We start from the raw sequence: 27824 nt of genomic DNA, 5'->3' as shown, positions 1-27824 counted from the left end.
TGAAGGATGACAGGATCAGGGGGCAGGTCTTTCTTTTCTCTCTCTCTCTCCTTGTGTCCCTCTCTCCCCTCCCTCTCTCCCACCCTCTCCCTCCCACTCTCTCTCTCTCTCTTTAACACAGAGGAGACCTGACTGTAAAAGGAATGGAAGGAGCCAGTCCATAAGGAGAATCTGCAAATGTAAGATAATTTTTCTGCATGATTGAAAACAATGAACAGTGGGCTAGAGTGGTCCATGAGGTACTTTGAAGAGAAAATAGGTAGAAGGTTCACTTGGGCAAAGAGGGGGCCAGTGCTTAAAACTTGGTAGAAAGGAGTGTCGAGAGGTAATTGAGGAAGCAGAAGAATTTTGAGTTGGTGACGAGGGTGGCTGTAGAGTCTTAAACAGCCGTGGGCCTCGATCTTTTTGGCACAGTTTTTGAAGGCAGAATAGAGCATTACTAAAAGATAATAAAAATGAAAAATGCTGACTAATTTGGGACCATTAGACATAATAAATGAATTTGGTGATGGTCCCTGTGTAATTTTGATAGCCATTTTCTCCTGGGCTGAACAAATAATGTTTATGAACTTTGGACAGCTAATATTTAGTAGGAAGCCCCATGAGCCAACTCAGTTTAAAAGAATCAAATGCCAAGATGAGATTCATGAACATGACATGGAAATCAAATCATAATTCTGGTCCTTGTCTCTTTTCCTGTAGCTGCTTAAGGAAGATAACTATGTTTTTATGTGTGTCAGGTTTTTTTTTTTTTTGAACCATTTATTTACATAATAACAATGACATTCTGGCTAATTACTATGATTATTATTATCATTACTAGTAAAGAATTCCTAAATAATTCTACCAAATAGTAAAGATTTATTTCTATAAGTCATTGCTTTAAAATTTGAGCATAGTTGTCTATAATTGTTCATATACATTCAGTGATTTTCTTGCAGCATAAAAATTAGAATTGCGGAAGCATCTTTCGCCTGACTTTTTCTGTAGTGGGTAGAAGAGTAATAGGAATTGCCTTCAAATCACAGCAATTTAGGATCCAAAGAGATGAGAATACTAATGTTAGCTAATGTTTATCTTCTGCTTACTCAGTGTTGTGCACGACACTAGTGCTTTTATATTTACTAACTTAAGACATCATTGATATAGTCTTTCACTTATATTTTTTTTGTCTGCTAGATACTGGGCTAGAAGTTGGTGTGAAAATAACACTAATTCCTACCTTCAGGGAGCTTCTTGAAGGTAGGCAGAAGTGGAAGAGAAAAGAATGCATAATAAAAGTTATTAGAGGTCACCTCCAAAAGAATGACAATTCAAATAGTATCTATAAATATGGCATTTCTTCTGGACTTTAAATCTAGGCCTTCAATTATCTTTTTATCACTCTGCTTGCCTTCCCTTTCTCCATAATGGTCCCCATGGTTCCCCTAACTCATAATGTCTCTGCCATCCCCAGTGCTATTATTAGTCCAAACCCAGTTGCTTCTTGACTAGATAACTTTGACACCCTTCCTTGATGTCCCACGGTTAGGCTTTCCCTCCTCGTTCCAACTGCACACTGTCAGCAGACATGTTTTCTCCTGCAACTTGTCACTTTCCAGTTTACAAGCCTTTAGTCATTCTCCATTAGGGTCTAAATTAAAGGCATTTAACCTTTCCACATTACTGTTTTCCATTGTGACTTTCTTTTTTCTTTTTCTTTTTCTTTTTTTTGAGGCTGAAATCCTACTGCACTTAGAAAGTAGTCAATTTATTACTTTTCCTGGACATGCCCTGTGTGCTCCCCCATGTCCTTGTTTCTGTGTTTGCTCATCTTGTCTGCCCATCCCTACCCCAGGTCTCAAAGTTCTTTATTATTTTTTCAAAACCCACTTACCTCATCCTTCAGAAAATATTTGTGGAGTCAATTAATTATTTAATAAGAGATGATTAATTTAGAATCTGATTTTAGATGTTAGGTGGATTTAAACATTAGGCTGCTGTTTCATGTAAAGACAATATTGAGGCATTTCAGTAGCTGAAGAGTAGCATTTAGAAATGGCCTTGAATATTTTTCCTTGATGAAATCCAAGCTCTGTGCACTACTGCATTCCCACTTGCACCCTCAACAGGCCCACACTTGCTTCAGAGCCTTTGTACATGGTCCTTTCTCACCGTGACACACACTTCCCTTCACTTCTTCACCAGATTTGGTCTCATCTCCTTTAGAAGTCTTTCCTGAAACTGCCCTCCCCCCAGTCTCAGTACTGTGTGGGCTTCATGTACTTCCATTGTTAAAACTTATGCTTACAGTCCTTAAAGCAGTTATCATAGCACAATTTCTGTACTGTAATTGTTTGATTACTTGCTTGTCTTTCCAATTAGATTGTGAGCACCTGGAGTACAGACATATTCTAATCCAAGTATATATCACCATTCCTGGCACATCAGAGACCCTGAATAACTACTGATATTTAAGTAGAATTTTATTCATGTTTTAAATGAGCCATTAACTTATTCTCATATCTAATTCATATTCTGTGCAGTTCATGAATTGTCCACTAGTATTGCTTTCATTAACAGGCAGGCAACCAACGTCTGTTTTATAGAGCCCTCTCACACAGTTTATGAGGATGTGGAAATCTGCACTACATATTTCATTCCTTGGTAATTGATGAGACCCTAGGGTAGAGGCAGATTGGTAAGAAGGTGTTTATCTGTCTCGACATCATAGCATTATCAGTGGTTTGAAAAGGACTGCCAGAGGTGGTAATCTGGGAAGTGTGTGTCTCAGTCAACATTCTTCTTAATTGAAGGCAAGAACTTGGTGGTGAAATTCAATCAATTTAGAGGACAACATCATTTCTGATCATATCTTCTCTAAGTCCATCAATGTAAAGCCATTTTTTTTTTCATGTTGACTTTTTTTTCCAACCTTGACTTTTCTTTGAGACTTTATTAGGTAATTCTTGCATTTTTTTTTCTTACTTTATTTTGAAATATTTTCAAACTTATAGGATGGTTACAAAAATAATACAAACCCAGTACAGAGAACTCCAGCAAATCCCCCCACCCCCAGTGTACTCAGGTCCGCCAATTTTAATGTTTTTCTACATTTGCTGTATTATTCTATCTGTCTGTCTGTCAATACATTTTCTGAACACTTGGGTATAGGTTTTATACATCATTCTCCTTAAATACTTAATACTGTCATGTAGATTTCCTAAACAGAATATTCACTTATATAACCACATTAAGAACAGTTATCAAGTTCAAGAAATTGAACATTGGTATAAAGTTACAGTCTGTATTTCAGTTTTTAAAATATGTCCCGATACTATCCCTTTGAACTTTTTTTCCTCTCTTGCTAGATCCCATCCAGGATCATTATTATATTTAATTGTTGTTGTCTCTTTAATTGCTCTTTTTTTTTTTTAATTGTGGGAATACACATACAACATAAACTTTCCCATCTCAACCACTCTCAAGCATACCATTGAATGGGATTAATCATATTCCTAATATTGTGGTACTCTCACCACCTTCCATTACTAAAACTTTCCCATCTTCCCAAATAGAAACCTATACCTATTACCTCCTGCCCCTGGAAAACTGTACTCTAGTTTCTATCTCTATGAGCTTGCATATTCTCTGATATTTTCTTTGTAGTTACCATGGGGCTTAAATTTAACATCCTGAATCTGTAACAATCTGATTTGTTTTTATTTTTATTTTTATTTATTTTTTTGACATGAGACTGTGACAAGTTTATTAAAAATGTAAAAACAAAAATTATGAAACTGCACATAGCTAGGATGTTTTCTTTTCTTTTTTTTAAATTCATTTTATTGAGATATATTCACATACCATGCAGTCATACAAAACAAAGCATGCATTCAGTTGTTTACAGTGCCATTATATAGTTGTGCATTCATCACCAAAATTAATTTTTGACATTTTCATTACCACACACACACAAATAATAAGAAGAAAAATTAAAGTGAAAAAGAACAATTAAAGTAAAAAAGAACACTGGGTGCCTTATTTTTCTTCTTCCCCTATCTTTCTACTCGTCCATCCATAAACTAGACAAAGGGGAGTGTGGTCCATATGGCTTTCCCAATCACATTATCACCCCTTATAAGCTACATTTTTATACATTCGTCTTCAAGATTCATGGGTTCTGGGTTGCCGTTTGATAGTTTCAGGTTTTTCCTGCTGGCTATTCCAATTCATTAGAACCTAAAAAGGGTTGTCTATATTGTGCGTAAGAGTGCCCACCAGAGTGACTTCTCGGCTCCTTTTGGAATCTTTCTGCCACTGAAGCTTACTTCATTTCCTTTCACATCCCCCTTTTGGTCAAGAGGATGTTCTCCATCCCACAATGCTGGTCCAGATTCCTCCCCAGGAGTCATATTCCACGTTGCCAGGGAGATTCACTCCCCTGGGTGACAGATCCCATATAGTGGGGAGGGCAGTGATTTCACCTGCCAAGTTGGCTTAGCTAGAGAGAGAGGACCACATCTGAGCAACAAAGAGGCATTTGGGAGGAGGCTCTTAGGCACAATTATAGGGAGGCCTAGCCTCTCCTTTGCAGCAACAGTCTTCCCAAGGGCAGGTCTTGGGGTAGATGGCCCAGCCCATCAAACCACCACTCCCCTATGTCTGTGAGCACATCAGCAACCAACCATTAAGGTGGGAAGCCCAATACCCCTGCATTCTCCACCAGCTCCTCAACGGGGCTCTGCATATTTTTTTCATTGTTTTTTTTTTTTTAATTAACTCTTTTTTTTTAAATCAACTATATAAAAAAAATTAAAAAAAATGTACAATTAAAAAGACATTTCAAACAAACCATAAGAAGGGAGTGAGAAAACGACAACTAACCTAAGATAACTACTTTACTTCCAACATGTTCCTACTCTACCCCAAGAATAACCTAATATAGCAACATTTCTGTGAGCTTGTTCCTACTTTAACCATCAGAAATTAACAGACCATGGTCATTCCTGGGCATTCCCAGAACGTTAAATTTACCCACGATAAGCTTATCTGTTCTTATTGGGTTATCATTCCCCCTTCCTTAATTGCTCTCTATCACTAGTTCCCCTACATTCTACATTATAAACCATTTCTTTTACATTTTTCAATGTTCGCATAGTGGTAGCATATAATATTTCTCTTTTTGTGCCTGGTTTATTTCACTCAGCATTATGTCTTCAAGGTTCATCCATGTAGTCATATGTTTCACGAGATCGTTCCTTCTTACTGCCGTGTAGTATTCCATCGTGTGTATATACCACATTTTATTTATCCACTCATCTGTTGAAGGACATTTGGGTTGTTTCCATCTCTTGGCAATTGTGAATAATGCTGCTATGTACATTGGTGTGGAGATATCTGTTCGTGTCCCTGCCTTCAGGTCTTCTGGGTATATACCGAGAAGTGCAATTGCTGGATCGAAGGGCAACTCTGTATCTAGTCTTCTAAGGAAGTGCCAGACTGACTTCCAGAGTGGCTGAACCATTATACAGTCCCACCAACAATGAACAAGAGTTCCGATTTCTCCACATCCTCTCCAGCATTTGTAGTTTCCTATTTGTTTAATGGCAGTCATTCTAATTGGTGTGAGATGGTATCTCATTGCAGTCTTAATTTGCATCTCTGTAACAATCTGATTTTCAATGAGAGAGATCAGTCATCCAAAATTCAATAATTAAATTAATTTTTATAAGGTAATAGTGACAATCACATAACATGGACTATATCTAATTCTAATAACTTCATTGAAAAAATGTATTTACTTTGTAGGTTTGCTTACTTTTTTATACTTATGTTGAATATAAATAAAAAGTATAGAGATGTATTTTTCTTCCTGGTAGCCATTGATGGCTTTATATATTGTGACACAGTTTAAGGAAAGGGATAAGAATATGGGAACTGATGAAAGAAAATATATTTGGTGAAAAGTAGGTGAATGGAGGAAGTAAACTTTAAAAAAGGGTGGAATTATCAGTTTTTAATACTATTATAGCTAAGGCACTTTGCAAGAAAACAAACCTGTGAGGTATAAAATTATTCTACTTTTTATTTGCATATATAAAAAGTAATTCATCCACTGACAGAGAGGTAATAAGTTGTAAATACCACATTCCCTTTGGATGCTGTCACAAATACATTTTTAAAAATACAGTGTTTTCTTTCCTGGTAAAGTATGCAAACTGCATTTACCTATGTCATTTTTACTTGCTTTGGTCACCTGAATTACATAATTAGGTCTTTCTCTATTTTATGATCAAATGACCAATGAGATTTGTCAGACGGTTCAATTTTGCTCTTTTGAGATCATATTAAATGGGTTATGTTTGGCTTGAGGCAATGTTTTGTGTGTCTGTTGTTAATTTTGTGTGGTTTTTATTTGGCTTAACATTTGACTTTGGAATTTAGCCACACTTTACCTTTCATTCAGCTTCTCCCTCAAAATTTTGACAAAAACACAGAGAAAGCATGAGTGAGCAAAATAGTGTGTTTATATTTTTCCAAGTGATTCATGTTTAGTTATTCATTATCTGAATCACCATTCATCCAAAAAAAAGGGGGAGGGTTTCATCTTTTCTTCAGGGCCGTATATTTGCAATAATCTTCCCATTCTAGGGATATAGAACAACTTAGAAAAACTCAAGATTGAATAGCTGCAGTAAACAGTTTCAAGTATTATTGCATACTGTTGAAAAGATACTAGACTATAAGGAAACGAAGTTCAGCAGAATGCTTATGGGAAACAGTAGTAATGTAAAGTTTTTGTTCCTCTCCTGAATTTTTTTTCTTTTAATCATCTAGGTGAGAGGTTGCAAAGAGTAACGTGAAGGCTGCCCTTCAGTTCCGAGAAAATTGTTTGTTTTGCAAAGAGTTGTAGCAATTTGTATTAGTTTCCAACATGGATTCTGAAGCTTTCATATAACATCCATTTTTTTTCCTAGCTGCTTTCTTTAATGAGGGCATATATTATGAGTATCCCACCTTACCACCTCTATCCCACTCTCCCCCCATATACACGTTCATTTACTTTGCCTTCCTGGTATCTGTGGGCATTTGAATTTGTTACTCTTTCTTGGGTGATTAAATGCAATATTTGTGTAATCATTATTTGAATTTGGCAAACCATTGTGAGAAATTGAAGGTCACTGGCCCAGTGGCCTGTGCAGCTGGGCATATGGAATTTTATTAATATTGAGGCTAAAGGGACAAAAGTCAGTACAATAAACAGAGTTTTATGTGAATTTGTACATGGTGCATTTTTCTACAAGCTAAATAGTGATTGCTTGCTGGTTTCCAAAATATAGTTTGTGAAGAAAGTTCAAAAGGACATTTTTTTTCTTTCCTTTATGCCCTTCAGAAATCCTTAAAATATTTGTTTTAAAGATTAAAAAAAGGATCAATTATTGGCTTGGAATTAAAAACTTCAGAAATTCAAATGTAAATGTGAACTATAGTAACTTCTTTACTAATCAAGTACTGGGTCATTAAAAAAAAGAATAAAACAACAGAGAGAGAGAGAGAGAAACAGTATCTCCCTTGCAGGAACTTATTGTATGTACAAAACCGATAGGAAAAGATATTAATGCCTTATTTGATTTATTTGATATAAATGAAATGCTTACATTATGAAAAGGTGTATTAAATTTTCTGCCTATTTCAAAGTCTATGTTATAGGGCAAAACTTGCTAATTAGTGTAAGAATCAGTACATTGAGATAATCTCCTTTGGAGACTCTTCCCAGTAATTGTGTCATACCAATTGAACAACTCTTTATATCCTCTGTGTCAGCCCAACTCATTCATTTCCAATTTGGTAAAGTGAGATGAGAGATCAAGAGAAGATAATTTGCATAGCATATCTAGATTTCAGCTCCACCTATATAAAACCTTTGAATGGTATCTTAATGGACAAAATATAAGCATAAAGCTAATGTCAGTTAGATGATAATGCAGTTAAATGATTCTTCCCTGGCTGAACAGAGGAATTGAGAATTTAGTTAATGGGGGATCTGTGTCAGTTTAGAGAGATGTTTGTACCTGGTGAGCAGGGGACTCTGCCCTCTGTGTGTGTACGTGGTGGGGTTGGCAAAAATAGAACAATAGCAAGAACAACGAAACAAAAGAACCTAAAAACCTGGGAGGATATCAAAAGTAGAAATGTAAAGTTGACAATGAAAAATAAGAACCCAGAATTTAGAATGCTCCCCTCTTGGAAGGAAGAAACACTTACCGCTTTTTTTATTTTTATTTATTTTTTATTCTTGATGCCTACCATATAGCTCTCTTAGAAGCAGGAATTCAAAAACATTTTTGATTGAATGAGATGCAAGATGCATTTTGCAGTGATAAGAGCCGAGAATGGCATTGATGCCTGGGTCCCATTTAGAAATTCTGATTCAATTGAAATGGGATGTGGTTTTTGTGTAGGTTCTCCAGGTAATTTGAATGTTCAGTCAGGGTTAAGACCTGCTGGACTAGTTACGTTTATTACAAGGCTGAGATTTTCTGAAGTGAAAAAAGGATTCTGTATTCTCACATGCTGTGCAATAGCTACTGCCTAGTGATATATATTTCCCCCAAGTTCTTGATAAGATCTAGAGCTGAAGAAAAGCAAAATATCCCTAAGAATATGTGATTTTCAGTCTCCAGCTTAAATGTGTTTTTACAAGTACATACACACCACACACATATGTGGGTGCATTGCACATCAGAAGCGCATTAATTTCACATGAATCTGAATTATGGAGGTGCATTCTCAGCCTTGTTTCTGTCTGGTTGCTTGCTCTCCAATGTCCCACCCCCCTTCATGCTCCTCAGAGCTCCCACTGCCTAAAGCATACCTGGGCCATAGGGTCAGCCTGCATAGAGTAGAGCTTAATGCAAATTTTCTTCTCAGCAGGGTAGTTGGCCCATTAATTGCAGGAATAAAATGTCAGGTGGATAGTTATTTTAGTTAACAGCAGCCTGGGTTGCAGTTTTCTAATTATTCTTAGAAGGCATTATGCATATTTGAAAGTTACCAAGCATGCTACAGTCCTAGGAAAATAAAACCATGTGAGTTAGAAGACTTGCATCATAGTCTCAGATTTTTTAGGACCCACCTAACTGTGACTTCCAGCAATGTATTTACATGCCTTTGCCTCATTTTCCTTTCTGTAAAATGAGAGGATTGAATGAGGCAATCATGAAGTCTCCTGGCCCTTAAAATAGAAATTGCTACTTTTATTATTAGTTTAAGAAGGCATAAGCATCCACTTGTGGCTAAATACTATTTTCCAACGTAAAAAAATCCAGTAAAAAAAATTAGATAAAAATTAATGATCTCAACAACTTATATAATTGTATATATATATTAATATTTTGGGGGTATTTCAATTAGAATGTAGCTCACAGTTATGAATTAAGACTACACTAGGATAGAAATATTTTTATAATCTTGGGTGAGGGTGAAGGAGGTGGGTGTATTATGTATTATCGTTATTGACTTCAAGTGTTTCTATAAAATATAGAAAATACTGCCTTTGATCACCTATTTTCAGAATGATTATTAGTAAAATGGGGAAGGGATTGGTGGATGCCCCATTTTCTACTAAAGAAAAGAGAAATATAATGTAAAAATTGCTATATTAAAATCAATCTTTGTATTCTACCTTGGTTTATGGTCAACATTTAAGTCACTGAATGATTCTTAGAAAAATCTTTGAAAATACTTTCTGTTATTATATAGTAAGGTTATTAGCCTCCCTGAATATTTACATTTTAATTCAATAGAATGATATAAGTAGTCAGAATGGGTTATCTTAAATAATTTTGGGGAGAAAAACATTAATACCTGTTAGTTTGTTTTTATACCTTTTTACTTTTTGGTAACACTACCCTGATATAGAGTTTAAGTATTTTAAACATGAGATCTTTAGAAGAATGTGTGAGAAAACTCATGATAATTCTGTAATTAATTTGGGTATTTGCAGAGCCCATAGTTAATTAGGTATTTCTGAACTAATATCTAAATCTCTGGCCAGTGCTTTGCAATGGGATCATTGATTCTTTTGCAGAAAATGAAATTCTGACTTTTTTTTTTTAATGTTAAAAGAATTGTACTACATGAGTAGTTTATGAAGGATGATGCTGGGTTTTTGTTTTAGTTCTTTTTTTTTTCCCCCCAAACTGATGTACCAAATAAAACACAATTACCAGATGGTGTCTACAAATGCTTTGGAAGAAATGCAGTTGTTTGGGCACAGTTATAAGACTTTTGGAGCAATAATGTTACATTAAGGTGGGTGGAATAACTTGTTACAAATACTAAAAAATAACTTCATACAGTAACTTCAAATGTAAGGATTTGATTCTGAAATCCTCAAGGCTAGATATGTAAACTGTGGCCTCTTTCATGCAATGTTTACAACATTCCTTCACTGTGACTGAAACCCTACTGCACCTGTTATTCTTGGAGGAGTTTACCTTTGATGTGCTGAAAGAGAGCCTTGACCCCTTCACGTTTACCTGTTTTAATCTTGGTTAAGAGACTTAAATTGCTAGACCTCGATTCCTTATGTCTAATTTGGGATAATAATAGTAGCTAAGTAGTTTTATTATTTTGAATTAAAACGTCAATGCATATAAGAAACTGCTACGTAGCAAATGTTAAGTCAGAGCTGACAATGGATAATGCTCTTGTTACCTTGCCTGTGTGTTACAGTTCATTTGTTCTTTGCCATTGGCTGGTCCTCTCTCTGTAAAAGTAATGCCTCTAAACCTTTTTTTTTTCTTTTTCCCCATCACCTTTTAAGATTTCATGTATTCTCTGGTACAGTGAACGTAATTAAGTGGTTTACTTTGATGTATCTTTCCTTCTGGCTTATTGCAGGTAGGAGTAACCAGAAAGTAGGTGACGATTTTAATTAGAAACAGAAATCAACATCTTTTTTTGAGGATCATTCACCTGATGATGATTTATTTAGTAAACCCATTATTAATTATAATTTAGGGCAGTTTATGGAATGAATTCCTTTGGATAAACAAGGGTGGTTCTTTCAGTGGCAGAGGAAGACAATTTGGACATACATCTTAGAGATGTAGAAAGAGTCACTGTGCTGCACATATTCATTCTTTAGCAAGTGATTTGACTCTCCAGGATCATACCTGATGGTTGAAACAGAACTTTGCCTGCAGTGATGAAAGATCATTCGGAAGTTCTAATATGAAGGTTTATTTGGATGACATAGTTGTCATTCTAATTTGGTTACTCTCATATGGACTTGAATGGTACTAGGAAAGTAAAAGGTTTCCTGGGAAACCAGATATACTGTTTTGAGGAATGATTTCATCAGGTCATTTAAATTTTGTGTTAGACTTTGAATTCTCTGTTTTGAACCATGAACTGTTCTGTAGGGAAGCCAGCAGGTTGAGAAAGTTTTAAATTATGACGTTCCTAATACTGCATACATGCGCATTTTCTTTGTCATCTTGGTGTTATCCAAGGGAGAATTTAAATTAGAGGCAGTATGAAATCCCATGATGTCAAGATCTTTATTAGAGTGTAGTATTGCACTTTTCTTTTTGGTGTGATTTGTCCTGCCTTCAGAAGACTGAGTAGCAGCAGATTAGTCATTAAGAGAAACTGCTATCAGTAAAACTGTATTTTTATAGTAATACATTCTAAACTGGTCACTTAGCTAAAATTGGCTGAGACTGAACACAGTGGTTTCTGCCTTGAAAGGAAAGAGTAATTAGTATTAAAATTAGTCAGGAATTGTCCTATGTTTTCTGTTCTGACTGTTCTTAGCATTATATTGGTATATACAGCGTGTATGGTTCACATAGGAAATCCTTGGGACATGAAGCTAATACTGTGATAGTATTTACATAATTCACCAGTCTCGGAGAAGGAAGTACATGACAGAATATTCACATACTTATTTTAATTAGCCAATCTGGATCTATGCCCAGATGAAAATCAACATCTTTTAGGATGGTATAGTTGTTTTTTATACAAGGATTATAAAACAACATAGAGAATCTGTAAGTTGTTACAAACATAGTGATTTCAGTGTAACAATGTGAATAAATTTGGGATTAATGTGACGTGCTTTATAATTATAGCCAGGTTACTTACACATCATACCAGATACACTTAAATGAGTACATTTCTTAAGCTAGTACTCAGATATCTTATTTTTAATTCTATTGGAAGAAAATTCTGACCAGTATAATAAAACCTGTAGCTATTAAGAAAATGCTCCCCACGGGGGCTGGTATCTGGGAGTAAACGGAGGATTGTTGCTGAAATTTATCAATCTTCCTGTTGATCCTGGTCACTGTGGAATCCAGAACATGGATGCCATAGACTGGGAACAGAAGTAAGAACCCAGTTTGTTACATGGTTTAACCCTAGTTGGCTGAAAAAGAATCTTCCAACTTGCTAGGGTATTGCCTCTACAAGCCAAGGAAATGGTGGGTAGACGGCCAGCAGTAACAGGCTCATTGTGGATATTTGTTGAACGAATGATTACTTACCTGTCAAGTAAGAGAGAAAGAAGGAAACCATGAAATGGAAAGGCAAACTGCTCAGCAATATGATTCATATCAGCTGGGCTCATGACCCATATTCTGACTAGATTCCAAATCAAATTAATCTCAAGGACACATGAAAGGAAACAGTTGGCATGTGGGGTAGAAGAAAGCAATGATAAAAGAGCAGGGAAACATTTGTAGTGTTGTTTTCCTCGGAGAGTAAAGGGAAGGAAGTGTTTGCAGTAATAAAAATATTTAAATATAAACTGAAGAAAACCTCTGGTTCCCATTTTTGGTAGACGGGGAAACCCAAAGCAGAGATTAAGAGGAGTATAATCTGCTTTCTAGATGGAGTAAGCTCAAGGCTCTAAAACAGAAACCACGTCTTCTGACTCTGGGCATGTACCAGATCTTCTTTTCAGTACTATGTAGACCTGGGTGGAAATCCTAATTTCGAGTATTATGTTGGGTTTCCAGAATTAGTAGTATGCTTGTTTGGTTTTTTCTCAAAGAGATTTAATTTCTCCAAAGTTGGTGAATTTGTAAGAAAAATTGGTTTTCTGAGAGGAAAAAGTTTCCGTTCAAACTGAAGACTTCATTGCCAACTTTGAAAGGAGGAGCCAAGCTGCCAATTCTGTTTTCTGAGTCTTTATCAAAGGAAAGCTCACCAGACTCTTTGGGGTGAGGGATGAGTAGGGGAGCAGGAAATGGGTGGTATCAGGGAAGTAGTTTAGCTCATTGGAGGGTAAATAAGAAAAGAGAAAAAAAAAATCAAAGTAATGAAAAATTCCCCAGGGAGAGATTTACAGTTTCTTGTCAACGTCACACCCTTTCCCATCAAAGCAAAACAATTTAGTTTAAATGGTATTGACTGCTTCCACATGGAAAGTTAAAGACCCAATCATTCAGAGATTTGAGGAACACAGAAATTACCTTTTGTTCAAGAGGAAGAGCAAGCAGATGGAATGGAAGACCCAAGTTTGGGCAATGTAGCAGCCCTCTTCTCTGACGGCCGTTTCTCTTTCCTTCTTTTGCTTGCTCTTGGTTCATTAGTTCGTCAGAACAACTGGGCAAACCATGGCTGTGGAGATACAGACCAAAACAAATTCCTTTACCATAGTGCAGTCCATTTGGATAGTTTCTTAAGGACACTTTAGGATGTCCAATTTCTTTGTGAAGTTTTCTTCAGCTATTGTATTCTGCAGTGCTTTTGTTTTTGTTTTGTTTTTTTTTTTTGCCATTGATAAATCAAACTCCAGATTTAGTGTTCTTGATTAACACCATTCCCCCCCCAGCCATTTGGTATTGTTTCGCATACTTCATTTTTAATGGAATCATGCCTCCTTTCTAAAATAATTATTTGTTCATTTATATATTCATTTGCTCTTACAGCGAATACTTATTGGTTACCTACTGTCTGCCAGGACTTTTGTATGCATAATATTTATAAACTTGTTTTGAACACTGTTTCATTTGTTTATCTGGACCTTGAGGAATTTTTTTTTTTTTAATCACTTTTTGGAAACATTGATAATACATTCTGAATTTTCTAGATGGAAGATAGAGAAACATACTTGAAAATGTTCCTGAGTACATTCTAAATGCAAATAAACCATAATTGATAATGGGTTTACTAAGTAAATAAAATGTATGTTTATGGTTAAGCCTGAATCCTTTTATACAGCCATTAACATTGGCTGATGGGAAGTATATAATACTCTGCATGTTTCATGGGTGAAGGGATATATTATCCATTTTAATGGAAATTAGTAGCACTTTATAGAGCATGCTGGATGCCACTGTCCTAAGTATTTTACAACATTGATTCATTTAATCATCACAGCCACCCTTTCTGATAGTGGTAATGTATTAAGCCAGTACTTTCTGATTTGCACACTGTAGGGTGGTGAAAACAACCCAATAACAATAAATATTTGTGGACTTCACAAAAAACCGATAACAGGTTCTAAATGTCAAATAAAACAGCTAATAACCTGCTCATTGGATTCTGTCACTGAGCCTGGAGCACTGAGGAAATGTGCAGCCTTGACACCTCTGACCCCTCCACCCCCAGCCCCCTGGGGGAAAGGTATGAACCAACCCATTTCTTTACTTTTTCTGACTTTGGAACATTAATGCACCTTGTCTCCATTAAGCAACCCTTCACCATACATTTATGAAAGAATAAGGAAGAAGACAACTAAACCAAAACTAATGATGAAAGTATCTTTAGAGTTCATTGTAAAGATGTGGAAACTGAGTCTCAGAAAGATTAAGGAACCTGCCTAAGAGCATCCAGCATGTCTATGATAGACTCTGTAATCTGCCATATTTAGATCCAAATCCCACTTCTTCCCTAGTTGGATGACCCTGGCAAATTACTTAATCCTCCAAAGCTTCAGTTTCTTCATGAGCAAAAAGCAAAACAGTGATGAAATTTACTTCACAGTATTTGAGAATACTAAACAAAATAATATACTTGAAAGTATCTTGTTCGGTGCCTTCCGAGTAGGCACACAATCAGTGCTAGTTTTCCTTTTTCCTCACTGCCTCTTACTCTCCATGATTTATTCTGCTATGCTAGGATACAACTCGGAGATTATGATGCTACTAGGGACCAGATGATTCTACTGCAAACATTCTCAAAACACACAAATGTTTCATAAAAAGACTATTGATTCCTTCCATCTTTACAATTCTGCAGTCATGGTATCTCACTTTACCTTTGTCAGACTTCTTAATGGTCATTTAACTGCTCCATTTCTGTTGTGTCTATGAGTTATTTGATATCAGTGAGTACTAACACTAGTGAACACGCAGTCTTGCTAGCCAAATATTTGCCTTTGGAGACTTCCAGCGATTGTGATTACTGTATTCTTACAGCACATGTAGTTCCACTTCTAGCAGGTGGACACTTGAAATGTCTAGCTATGTTTATGTGCCATCACATAATTAGCAACCTGTTGTAAATTATCCAGCAAGTGATGATTTGTCAGAATGAACAATAGCTGGGATTGTACATTGCTGACTTTTGTATTGTAACCTGAAAGATGGCATCCTTTTTCCTGCTTGGAATAAAAACTCTTCTGATATTAAATGATTTTTAAAAATTAACTATATCGACTCTAGTCTGATAGCAAAATAATACAGTATGCATATTGGTCTACTGAAAGATCCCTATTAAGAATCTGCATGTATACTTTTGTTATATTTTGTAATGCGTGTTTTCAATAAAAATCTTAATGTAGCAAAATTGGTGAATAGAAGAGCATTCTCAAATAGCAGAAAAGAGTATAAATTGTTAGACATTGATAATTCGCCAATTAATTTAACCATCAATATGATGTGATTTAGCTCCTGTTTTTCACATTATTTACATCTGAGACTCTGTATTATGCACAGTGGAAGATACAAAGATTAATTGGATACAGGTTTTGCTTTCAAGAAGATTATAGTTTAGAGAGAGAAACAAACTAAGGTCATTAAATGTTAGTTGAAAGACTGAATGAAACAATTTATAGACAATCATAGTAGCTATGAGAGTGAAACTTGCAAAGGGCCAGATTCAGAGTTAACACTTAGCATAATTAAGAGAACAGTCAATTAATACTGATTTTCCCTATTAAATTTACTAAGTGAAGTTGATTTTCAAAATCCATTTAGACAATGTTTTCTCATTGATTATTTCTCTATGAATGATGTCAGGGAACACTGCTCCAGTTTTGTAATGGTATGAGGGAATACGTTTCCTTTTAAATACAAATTATGTTACTTAATCTTTATACAAAGAGACCTTGCCAAGAACTGTCAGCATTAGGCTATTATGTTAATTAACATTTTGGAGTTTGAAGAAAGGGGTAGGACCCTCACCCAGTCAATGACGGTCTTTCTTTTTAAAACTAAAATGAATGATTTTTTTTTTATGGAAATAAAACTATTTCCCCCCAATTAGGGAATGTTTATAATTTATTTCCTGGATCACAGATGTGGACCCTGCATACAAACTGAAATGATGAACTTATGAATTACATCTGAGAACTGATTTTCGTTATTCATCAAGTACTTAATTTGTGCTAGGTTCTCTGAATATTGCTGGATACAGAGATGATTAAGGGACCCAGCCTTTGACCTCAGAGGTTTAGTGCTTCAGCAGATATGTAAACCAACACCTTTAGTACAATATGCTAAGTATTGTAACTGGAAGAACAAACTCTAGTGGGAGTTGGTGGGGAATGAGTCATATTGAACCTTGTCATTTGGATACGTGTCTTGAAGGACAGAATGATTTTACTTTTGGTCTTATCTGGCATGGGTATAACTGTAGAATGCCTTGTTACTGTAGAAATAAAGTTTAGTGATTACAGAACGGAGATGGGAAAGTCAAAGGGCATATACAGATTTAAAATGACTGCCTGTACTTTTTTAGGGTCTGCTCTTTGCCAAATCCCCCATAGAGAAAAAACTGGAATTGACTTTGTTTTCTAATGTGGGTCCTGAGAGAGTTACTGTCTTTTCCCTTCTTCCCTTCATATATACACACATTTCTGAGACTGACTCATGCATTGGAAAGCCTAGAATAGTGCTGTATGGAGAGAAAGCGGGTTGAGTGTGCTAGTAGCCCTTATTTAGATCATATATTAACATAATCTATCAATCAATATATTAACTTTACTGGATTATCTGAAAACATGCAATTTTAAAGTCTACAGAGCACACAATATTTGTTAAGTAAATATTCATTGAACAAATGAGTGAATGAATTGGGACATTGGATTTTTGTATGAGTGATGAGGAAATTTAGGAGAAAACTATTTTGCATAGTCAGATGGTATGATGGTACCAGGTATATGGGGTCATAGGACATGAGGGCAGAATCGAAGAAAGGTGTGTGGAAAAGAGATGTGAAAGTGATAGACATATGTCATGTGATGGCTTGGGGTTCGATTACTGACAGTCACTCCCATGTCTCTCAAAATCTCAGAGTCATTTTTAGAATGATGCTTTTAGATTGTAAGACCCAGGGATGTATGTAAATATGTCCTAGGGAATCAGATCTTTTGAAACATAGGTATCGCTATGTTAAGGCCTGTGTATACTGCCAATATACATGATACAGCCACTCCCCAACCCCCCTTTTTTCCCCTGTGCCACAAATTAAAGTCAGTAAATAGTTACTTTTCTACATCTGGACCTTATTTATAAAATTGAATATGGTATGGAATTTAAAAAAAATTGTATATGATTTTATAACAAAGAATTTGAAAGATGGATACTCTGGAAATAATAGACTAGATAAATTATCGGAGACTACATATAAATTTCTTTAAATTTCCTTTTAGTGTAGTATAAAGAACATGGGCTCTGGAGTAAGGATTGGATTTGAATCCTGAGTTCGAATCCTGGCTCTGCCACTTAGGTACTGGGTAACTTTGGGGGAAGTTAGTTAACTTATCTGTAAAATGGAGATAGTAATAGTGTTTCTCTTATAAGATGAGGGACGGCTTCAGGAACATGCTACCAGTGAATTTGCTCAGAACTCAGCAGTCAGAGGAGGGCCCGGTCTTGGTGTTTAATGCTCCATAGTTGGTTCCCTCTTGAAGTTCTTAATCATTTTATATTTGAATTTATGTTTTGTAGTGAAGTCTGATTGAACAGTAGAGCATGTGCTGGGGGCTTGGAGCCTTGGCTGGTCCCACAGGAGGCCTTGGCATGGGGAAGGGGTCGTCAGCCCATCCTGCGTGTGTTTGAATGGTGGGGACGGAGGAGGCGCCTGGGCGCCTGTGAAGGTCCTTGTGAATCCACAGAGAGACTGTGGAAGAATGGAAAAAGCTTTTGTCCTGAATTTTTGAAAAGGAACTCTGCATTTTCATTTTGCACTGGGCCCCATAAATAATGTAGAAGACCCTGTATAGGGTACACTGAGGATTGAAGAAGTAATGGATGTAAAACAACTAGAACAATGCCTGGCACACAGTAACTTACTGTGGACATTATTTGCTATTATCGTCTATCATTGTTATGTGGTTAGCATATTTATTTATCTACCGTATTATCTAGTTAATTTACAAGTACTGTTATTTTCATATGTATTATGTTACATCTGTGTAACAAAACAATTTTATTAAAATATGTAGGCAATTAATATCTTTTCCTTCTTGATACTGTCATGAAGAATATTCATTTCATTGCGTTCAGGTGGCAGATCTTTTACAATAAAGAATAGACTCTAATTTGTCATAAATTCATGAGGTCTAGTAAATAGTGTGAAATGATTTCACTTTTGGATTTTTCTGTATAATAATTGCAAAAATATGTATAAGATGGTTGTTACATGATGATGCAAAGTGTAAGTATAAACCTACTTTTTTTTTTTTACTACAATTTGATATGAAGCCAGCATGCTGCAAAGGTTTTTCTTCATTAATGTATTTTGTGTTCTCTAGTAGCAAGCAAAAAACAAACTCACAAAAGTATTTATGCTTTGTTCTTCTTGTTATGTCTTCTCTGGTAAATACAATTTATTTTCTGTTTTTATTTTAGCATACATTTTCTTAATCCCTTTATTCTTTTTGTTTTTTCTTTTCCAGAAATACTTGTGTGGCACTATACAAATGAATGTTGGTATTTAGGTTTTGTTAAATAAAATGAAATTAAACAGTTGGCATTTATCACAGATGAACTGTTACCCTTGAATGTGGTTGGTAACGTATAGCAAATGTTGGGGGGGCTCAAGAAAGAAGGCAACTCTTGGCTTTAACTGTATCATTGTCTTTCTCGAACCATTAATGTTCTGAAGTTGACTAGCTATACAAAGGGCAGATTGTGGAATGATGACATTCACCATCTTGCTTCTCACATATGTAATGTGTAAGAATATATGCTAAAACATATAGCAGGATCTTGTTTTGTAGTGGTTGTATAGTGAAGCTGTGCCATTTGGGATAAGCATATTTCATCATTAATAACTTTATTAAATTAACATAAGCAAAAAAAAAAAAAACTCTTCGTGAGCAATTTCAATATGTGGTTTTGTCTGTCATCGTATGTATGAAACCTTTGCTCTTGTTTTTGGTCAAAACTTGATGAAGGACCAGGGAATCTTAGACAAGTGTATTCAGAGTTGCTCGAGTTTGACCAAATGCATTGGTAGATTAAAAAGTGTTGTTGCCTTAAAGTGGTACATCCCCCACCCCCACCCTCAGGCTTAATTTAAGCCTAGATGCGGTTTCTGAACAAAATATGTTTCAGAATTGATCAAGCGACCAAACCCAGGCCAACTCATTACAGGAAAAGTGGGGATGGGTGAGGAGAGCTTAGAATTTACTCTTTGACCCTATCAAGTTAAATAGGTGATTTTTAAAAATCAGAGTTGGTTTCAGAGTACTGTCCCTCAGAGAAGTGGCCCTGTCAGGTTGTTCAGTAGGTTCTTTTCTGTCTGTGTGGGAAGCACACACCTTAGCAAACAGCACACTCCTGGAATCAGCAGCAAGTAACAGCCACTGTTTACCTCATCCAGATGTTAAATGTGGGCTTGATGGCAGAGTGCAACTGCTGTGAGAGCAGTGGTCTCAAATGAGAGAGATAGTTAAGAAGTGCATCATTGGAGAGAAAAAGAGTTGAGACTCTGACCCAGGCTGCAAATGTGTCAAGAATATTTCATAATAATAATTTATTTTATACTTTCAGGAATCAGTAAAGCAGGGTTACATGTTGACCCATGTGGAGCCAATTCATGCTCTGCAGGGGGTCTGGGAATTCCTTAAAATTCCATGGAGCATTTTGTGTGTGTGTGTGTGTGTGTGTGTGTGTGTGTGTGTGTGTGTGTGTGTAGATGTACACAATTAAAAACCATTATCAAGGAATAAAGCGATTTTCCACCAGGCTCTTCCACTGTTGGAATAATGGTGTATATTAGTTTTCATTGTTGGTTTCATGTCAACTAAGGAAAAAAAAATCACCTATAAATCAGAAAATATGTAAGAAATACTTTTATTTGAGTGGATACTCATATTTCTTTCATACTTCTTTACTCTAAGTACTACCTAGCCAAAGTCAGTATTTAGACATAATATAGACAAGAAATAATTCCATGCTTACCTTAGCTCTTTTGATACTCAGATGGAATACTAAGAAGGAATGGTTTATACTGACAGTGTGCTGGTAATATGGAGACAGTATGGTATTTTGGTTAAAGACGTGGACTTTGAAGTTTGTGTCTGGACTCTGCTGCACATTACTAATTGTCATTGGAGCAGAAGGCAGGCTCTTCAAATCAGTTTCCTCATCTGGAAGTGAGGGACAATGATATTTACTCCTCAGAACTGATTGTGTTTTAAAATCATGATTTCAGTAACGAGAAGATGGACTGTGTGTGTGACCTTCCTTGAAACAAGCACATTTCTTTCAGGAGAACCAGATTCTGAGTTTCTGAAGGGGTAACTGCTTAATCCTTGGCTCAAGAAGGGGGAAGGGTACTAGCTAAGACTTTCCTATGACTCTCCTTACTTCCACAGGTATTAATTACCCTTGGTAAGTACATGAATGTTTGCTTATAGGAGATCAAGATTCTATTTTACTTTTTGCTTTTGGGAATGCCAGAACTTTCTTCCAGTAGCTTAAATCCATGCACACTTCCTCTCTGAACCTTTCAGAAAAGGAAAGAGAGAGAATTAAGTAGTTTTATTGTAATGACAATTTGTTATTGTACACCTTTAATTCATCTGGAATGTGCACATTACTTTTAATCTCTACATTTTTGTTTGCTGTTATTCAGTTATTGTGTTAAAGAATCTTGGTGGTGAGCAATCATAGGACATTTCAAATGGCTTTTGATTGTAGAGGGCGAAATGATGTTGTACTGTATCCTAAACAAATAATCATCGTTGGGTCCAACTTCATTTTTGCCTTGTGTAACTTATGTGGATGTTTCCATTTACTTTTAGTGACTATACACACTGTGTGTCAGTCATATCTTCATACAATAGAAAAAGCTCTGGGGTTGAGTTTTGTGGTTAGCAAAATGCAAGTGAAAATGTCTGAGGCCCTCCATCATAGGAAACATATCTAAAAGTAATTGATTTATCTTTGGGAGGATATAGAGAAAAATCAGAAAAAAATGTATATTTAAGTAATGAGACTAGAAAAGACTTTACCTAGCTCTTCTATTGTTTTCTTTTCATCCCATTCCACATTTGTCTCCATATGGACATAATTTTATGATACTTTGAGAGCTAAGAAAATCATTCCCAGTTCTTCCATACATTAATATTAATGCATAATAAAGAAGATAAAAGGAAGCGATGTGAAAATTTTCCTTGGCTTAAGAGGAAGTACAGTTTCTCTAATAGAATTGAAAGCATTCTTGTTTCATTCTTGTCAAATATACTTTATTTGAAAAGGAACAACCTTGCCTTTTTTTTTTCCTTTCTTTTTTAATCATCATACCAAACTGATTTTTTTTTTTTAAGGAAAAGAGCCACTTGATCATCACAGCTGAGACATTTTACTTGAGTTTAAAAGTCTTTATTTTTCCTTAATATTAAGGTTAGCAGTACATAATGATTAGAATGGAAAAGCTTATTAAAATCACTTTAGAATAGGTAGTTATGCTAATTTGATATTTAGACAGCAAAAGACACAGTTTTGAATTTCTGAGATTCATGTAATTGGGATGAGCTTCAAAACCATATGGGAAAAATATATATTTTGCCACTCGAAAGTTGTGCAGAATGTCGTCTTGGTAAGTGGTAGATAAGATGGCAACAAACCTAGATTTGTATATATCTCTTTCTTTAATAAGTATAGAAAGTCACATATTTACCATCCTTTGTTGTACCATGATACATATTCTAACTTATTCATAACAACAATGTATGAAAGAGTTATTATGTCCTTTATAACAAAGGCCTGGAAGATACAGTAATATGTACAACATGACACTGTTAGTAAGGACTAGAAATTGGATTAGAATCTAGGTGTATCTGGCTCTACAGTGAAAAGCTAAGCTTTTTTCATTACAACAAACTGTTTGACCTTGACCAAGGGGCTTAATTTCTTTAAGGGCCAGTTTCTTAATTTATAAAAAGAAAGTTTGACTGATTTACCTCAGCAGTCTCATTGGTTATCAAATTCTGAGAACTCATGTTTTCCCCTTGTTTTAAAAATTGAGACCATAAAGTGCTATGGAGGGTACAAATTAAATAATATATTCAACAAACTATTACTTTGATACCTTGTACAGCATCTCAGAATCATAGTCTATATTCATCCAAAATTTGCACATTTTAGAATCCCAGTCTGTATTCATCCAAAATTTAATTTCAAAGGACTGTTCAGTTGCACTTTATCTAGCATTGTGATAGAATTAGAAAAACAGTAATTGCTATTTAATATATGAAAAATAACTAGAAAATTAGTTCACATTTTGTTTCATGTTGTAGACGTATCCAGGGAACCCTCCTCAAAGTACAATATAATGTAAATATACTAAACTTGCTTTGCTCTGTGGTAATTTAGCTTTGTCATATTTAAACTATGTTTGCTAATATAGTATAGAACTAAACAAAGAGAAGGCTGTCATCTGTCCTACATTAAAAATAAAGCAAATAAATGTAAATATATGGAGTCCATTTATAAGAGATAAAATTAAAAGCTAATATCTGCTTCAAGTTTTCTGTCATGTCCTTGAGACTCCATTAGTTTTAACAACTGGAGTGAATATACCAAGAAATTGGATATTAGTATATTGCTCTCTCACAAAATAATAGCTCCTTAACTTCTATGCTTACTGTTTTTTCCTTTCTTGAACTTTGGTATTTCAGTGAGGATTGAATACACTAAAAATAGAAACACCATCTTTCCTCTTGCAGTGAATGAAAAATTTCTAGCAATCTTGTTGCAAAGAAATTTTTCATACTTTTAAATGAATGGTTTAATGCAAGGGTAAATGAGAGTAATGGTATTTTTAATGAAAATATTTTATATGATAAAATAAAAAAAGTTACATTGTATTAAAGGTGTGTGGGCTAAAATGTCTGTAAAGAGGATATTTAAATCATTCTAACTTTGTAATAATGCTTAAATTCTTTTAAAATCTATTAAAACTAAAAAAGGAGCAATAATGTGTTTTTTAATTCAGGGAGTTTAGGGAACTGGTATGTTTTTTAAGCGATGAAATTACTGTCTATGTAAACTAAATCATTAAACACTTTTCCCCTGTTAAATGTTGCTTAAGAATCTCTGACAGATGTCTTCAGGATATTTCAGTTCAGGTTTGCATTACAATGAGTACCTAATCACAAGAAGGACAAACAGAAGAAAATGAGCAAAATTTCACTAATTAGAAGTATTACAGTTTTGTCAGTGTGTAGCCATTGGACATCCAGATCAGCATCATCAGAACCGTTGGGAAAAAAGGGACAGATGTAATTTGAAATGCAAAACAGTAATCTAGCACATATCTTTGATTAATGAATTAACACCATTCATTGAGTTAATCTTATACGTCAGCTGGTGGTAAAATCAGAACCCTTCTCAAGAGCTGTTGAAGGTATAGTGGAATTTGATATGATGTTTACTAGTTAATAAAAGTGATAAATATATACATTTAAAGATTTAAGAGATGAGAACTTACATATTTTGTGATGTAGCAGACTTGATCTGAACAACAGTGGTTTCCTTTTAATTCAAGAATTGACAATTATTCAGCACCAACTCTATTTTGCATGCCTTAAATGCATCATCTCTAAATCTTAAAAGAATAATAAAAGGAAGAAATTCTAATCTAGAACTAGAATGTAGACTTAGGTCTGCCTGGCTCTAGAGCTCAAGTTGTTTTCACTTTGTACTGTCTCCAGGTGACTTCTCCCACATTCTGAATTGTAAAGGACACAGGATGATAGATATAGAAGGAGCCTTATTGGTCATCTAGTCACAATCATTAATTTTACAGTTTGTGAGTGGCAAAAGAGGTTTATGGACTTGACAACAGCAAACAATTTAGAATTTTAGTCTTCTCTTTCTTAGTATATACTCTTCCTGTGCTCCTTTCCAATATTACTCAGGAGCAATTCATCACATATTCTTTTGTGGCATTGCTTGAATTATTCATCGTGTATGTGTATATATTTGCATTCTCATTTTATGGGTTTCTTGTCCTTCTTTGGGAAGTGCCCAGCTAAGTGGCACATAGATAGTAGCATTCAATAAATATTGATTAATTTATTGCTTCTCCTTTGTTGCTTTGGTGATTTTTATGTAAGCTGCTGTATAATCTTACCCTGAGATAAAAGGGGAAAGGGAGTATATATAGGCCTCAGATAATTTTGGATTTTTTACTCAAATTTATATCAGTTGGAGTTATGTCATGTATACATGTAGAATACTTAAATCTTGATTAGATTGTCAATCAGGAAATTAATAATTCTGGTAAATATTCCTTTTTCATGTCTTAGTTTCTGCTATATTTTCTGATTCTGGGGAAGGAAGGGTCCCTTGGTTAAATAAATTTGGAATACAGTAGATGAAAGGAAGGTAAACAGATTTCATCAACTCAAGACTTTAAAGGTTTCAGTATGCTAATATACATTGATGAAATTCCAAGAGGGGGCTAGGGTAAACAAAGTATCTCAAACCTATGTGGTCATAGATTTGTGTGTGTTTGTATTTGTGTGTGCCAAGTATGCTTTGGGAATTGCTATAATAGAAAAATAGCTGGAATGAATGTAGTTTTTGAGGAAATACTGACAGAATTTTAGTGATATAAATATTCTAGAGATATACTGGATCCATAGAGGAGTAAAAGATAGAAATTCTTGAAATATTTTGGAGGAGGGCTGACAATGCCCTGGTCCAGGGTGGCAGCAGTGACTTGGGAGATACAAATTCAAGATCTTTTACAAGCAAACAAATAAAACCTTGTAGAATATGGTAGCAAATCGCATTAAGTAAAGTGTTGGTAAAATTGTATGGAGTGTAGTGAGTGAATGCAATTATTTGCCACTATTAGATTATTAGGGGAAAATCAGAAACAAGGCCTGGGGTGTTCTATTTGAGGAGACTGCAAATGTGGTGCCACCACAAATAAGACTGAGCTAGCAGTGAAGAGGGGTGGTGCTAAATGGGTGAAGATGATGAGTCAACCATGAGCTATTCAAGTGCTGTTGGGTGGTGGGACTAGGGGGAATTTGGAAGCTCAGGGATGGAACTTCTTCTGTGTAATCAGTTGAGCCTTTTTTTGCATGTGTAATCAGATTGTATCTCTTTATCTTTATAAATGCCTTGGTGATATACCATTTTTTAAATTCCATTGGATTTTGGAAGTATAGAGAAACTATTCACCACCCTCATTAAATAACCTTAGATATCTTTGAAATGTAAGGGTGCTAATGATAGCCCATTTTCACAGGTAGAGTCAATTTTTCCCTTTTTTCTTTTGGACATTGATGTGTATAAAATTATGACAGCTTGGGAATGATTTTAAATAGCCTCCTTTAAAGCCATTTCTTACAGAGCCATGTATTTGGCACCTCTAAACATTTCCCAGGCAGGCACTGTAGTGTGGTAGAGAGGTCTGACTTTGCACCGGTTCGAATTAGGTATAAATTTCATATTAACCAATTCCATATTTAATGACACCAAATCATGAATTTCTTATCATGTTTTGTACAGTTTCAAGGAACAGTCACTAAAATATGCTGAACATTTCTAAAATATAGAAAGTGTGTGCTACATCAAATAACAGGATTTATTCAATCTGTTGTGTTTTCATGCATAACTTATTGAGTATGTCTGGGTGTAGGTGAGCTGTTGGCTTCTCTCTCATGTGCCTGGTGATAACACATTCTTTAATTGTGCTGTTAGTCCTCATTAGCACTATGGTGAAGAAATTATTTTTCATTTCCTCTTATTCTGTGGTCTTTAAAATCGGCACATTATGTGGTTTTGGTAGATTATTGCATGCACTAACTTCTTTGTATGCCATTTCTGAGTTAACTTGAAGATTGAAGAGGTTAATCTTAAAATTACAAAATTGATTAAGCAACTAAAATAGGAGATCCTGTAGAAGTTTTTAGACTCAAACGTACTTTTGTGTGGTAGAGAGAAGACACTGTCTGGTAGATAAGCAAGATAGACATAGTATTGGAGGCTGGTCCTGGTATGGCATTTCTACAAAGGGCATTTTAAGAAACAATCTTGTATACAGAAGACATATTTTGAATAACACAGGGGAACTAAAAGTCAGATGGTTTAAAGGCAGTGTGACTGATGTTTTCCTCTCTTGTTTAAAATGTTACTAATATTTGGAAAATTTCACAATCTTGTCTTTGGCACAGGGAAGCCAACATACTACTTAGTAAGAGACTATGAGCCAGTCATCATGGGATTTGGACATTTGTGGTCCCATGAAAAAAGATACCAGTTCTTTATCATGTAAATCAAAACTCTGTCTCTGTCCTTTCAAGAATTCATGGTTTTGAAAAAAAAGTATATCAGCAATTTCTTCATCCAAAATTGAATGGATAAGAAAAGTGAGGGTCGGAAAGATTAAATATCCACCCAAGACCATACAGGTATGTAGGAAGGAGCTGGGATTTGAACACCTTACTCTTGGACAAGGATTCTTATTCACCTGCTTATTTTCACAGCCCCATTCTGTAACTCAGTGTACTACTTCTCAGCTTAATGCTTATCATGTAGGTGTTTGAAAATGACCAGTAATTTCTATATCCTTAGGTGTGTGAATAAGAGCATGTACTGTGTCCATGAGGGTGTGTGTGTGTATATACGTATTGTGTGTGTGTGTGTGTGTGTGTGTGTGTGTGGTGTATGGGAGTTAGGGAGCTGCCTGAAACCGATTGGCAGGGGTGGGGGTTGGGCAGTTTAAGGAAGGTGGACAGAAGGAGAAAACAGAAGTAGTGAAGGATGGGATATAGAAGGAAAATGGTTTTGTCCTAAATGTTTTTCTCAGATTTTGAACCACTCTTGCATCAGAACACTACCATCCTTACATCAACCTTTCTGCTCACCTTAACCAGTAATGTTCTGCTACACGAGCTGCTGCCCTACTAGTAGGCACTAGAGAACAGATTCAGTGGAAGCACAAATCCTTGGTCCCATGAAAAAGGAGCAGAAGTATAGATTTATTGATTTGGTTCTGATAATGACTCATACAGGACAGTCTGGAAGTCATATGTATTCATGATGCGAGAGATGAGAGGAGAATCAAGTTTTACTGATTTTTACTAAACATATTTTTCTTACTGAACAGGCTCAGAGACGTGGGCTAATTAA

General features: G+C 35.4%; 1 protein-coding gene and 1 long non-coding RNA gene across 4 annotated transcripts in view; both read left to right on the top strand.

The window, feature by feature from the left end:
• Nucleotides 1-16695, top strand: part of LOC119529705 — a 48921-nt gene extending 32226 nt beyond the window's left edge. The window contains exons 2-3 of the long non-coding RNA XR_005215917.1: nucleotides 10215-10296; nucleotides 14436-16695. This is a non-coding gene — a long non-coding RNA (uncharacterized LOC119529705). The remainder of the gene's footprint in view (nucleotides 1-10214; nucleotides 10297-14435) is intronic.
• The window catches only part of PPP3CA (protein phosphatase 3 catalytic subunit alpha), a 336975-nt gene that overhangs the window by 75005 nt on the left and 234146 nt on the right, over nucleotides 1-27824 (top strand). The gene's annotated exons all lie outside the window — the stretch shown is intronic.

The sequence above is a fragment of the Choloepus didactylus genome, chromosome 3, assembly GCF_015220235.1.
Source record: "Choloepus didactylus isolate mChoDid1 chromosome 3, mChoDid1.pri, whole genome shotgun sequence".
Taxonomy (NCBI): domain Eukaryota; kingdom Metazoa; phylum Chordata; class Mammalia; order Pilosa; family Megalonychidae; genus Choloepus; species Choloepus didactylus.
Note: the sequence above shows the minus strand (reverse complement) of the source record. Positions and strands in the feature narration are given on the sequence as shown.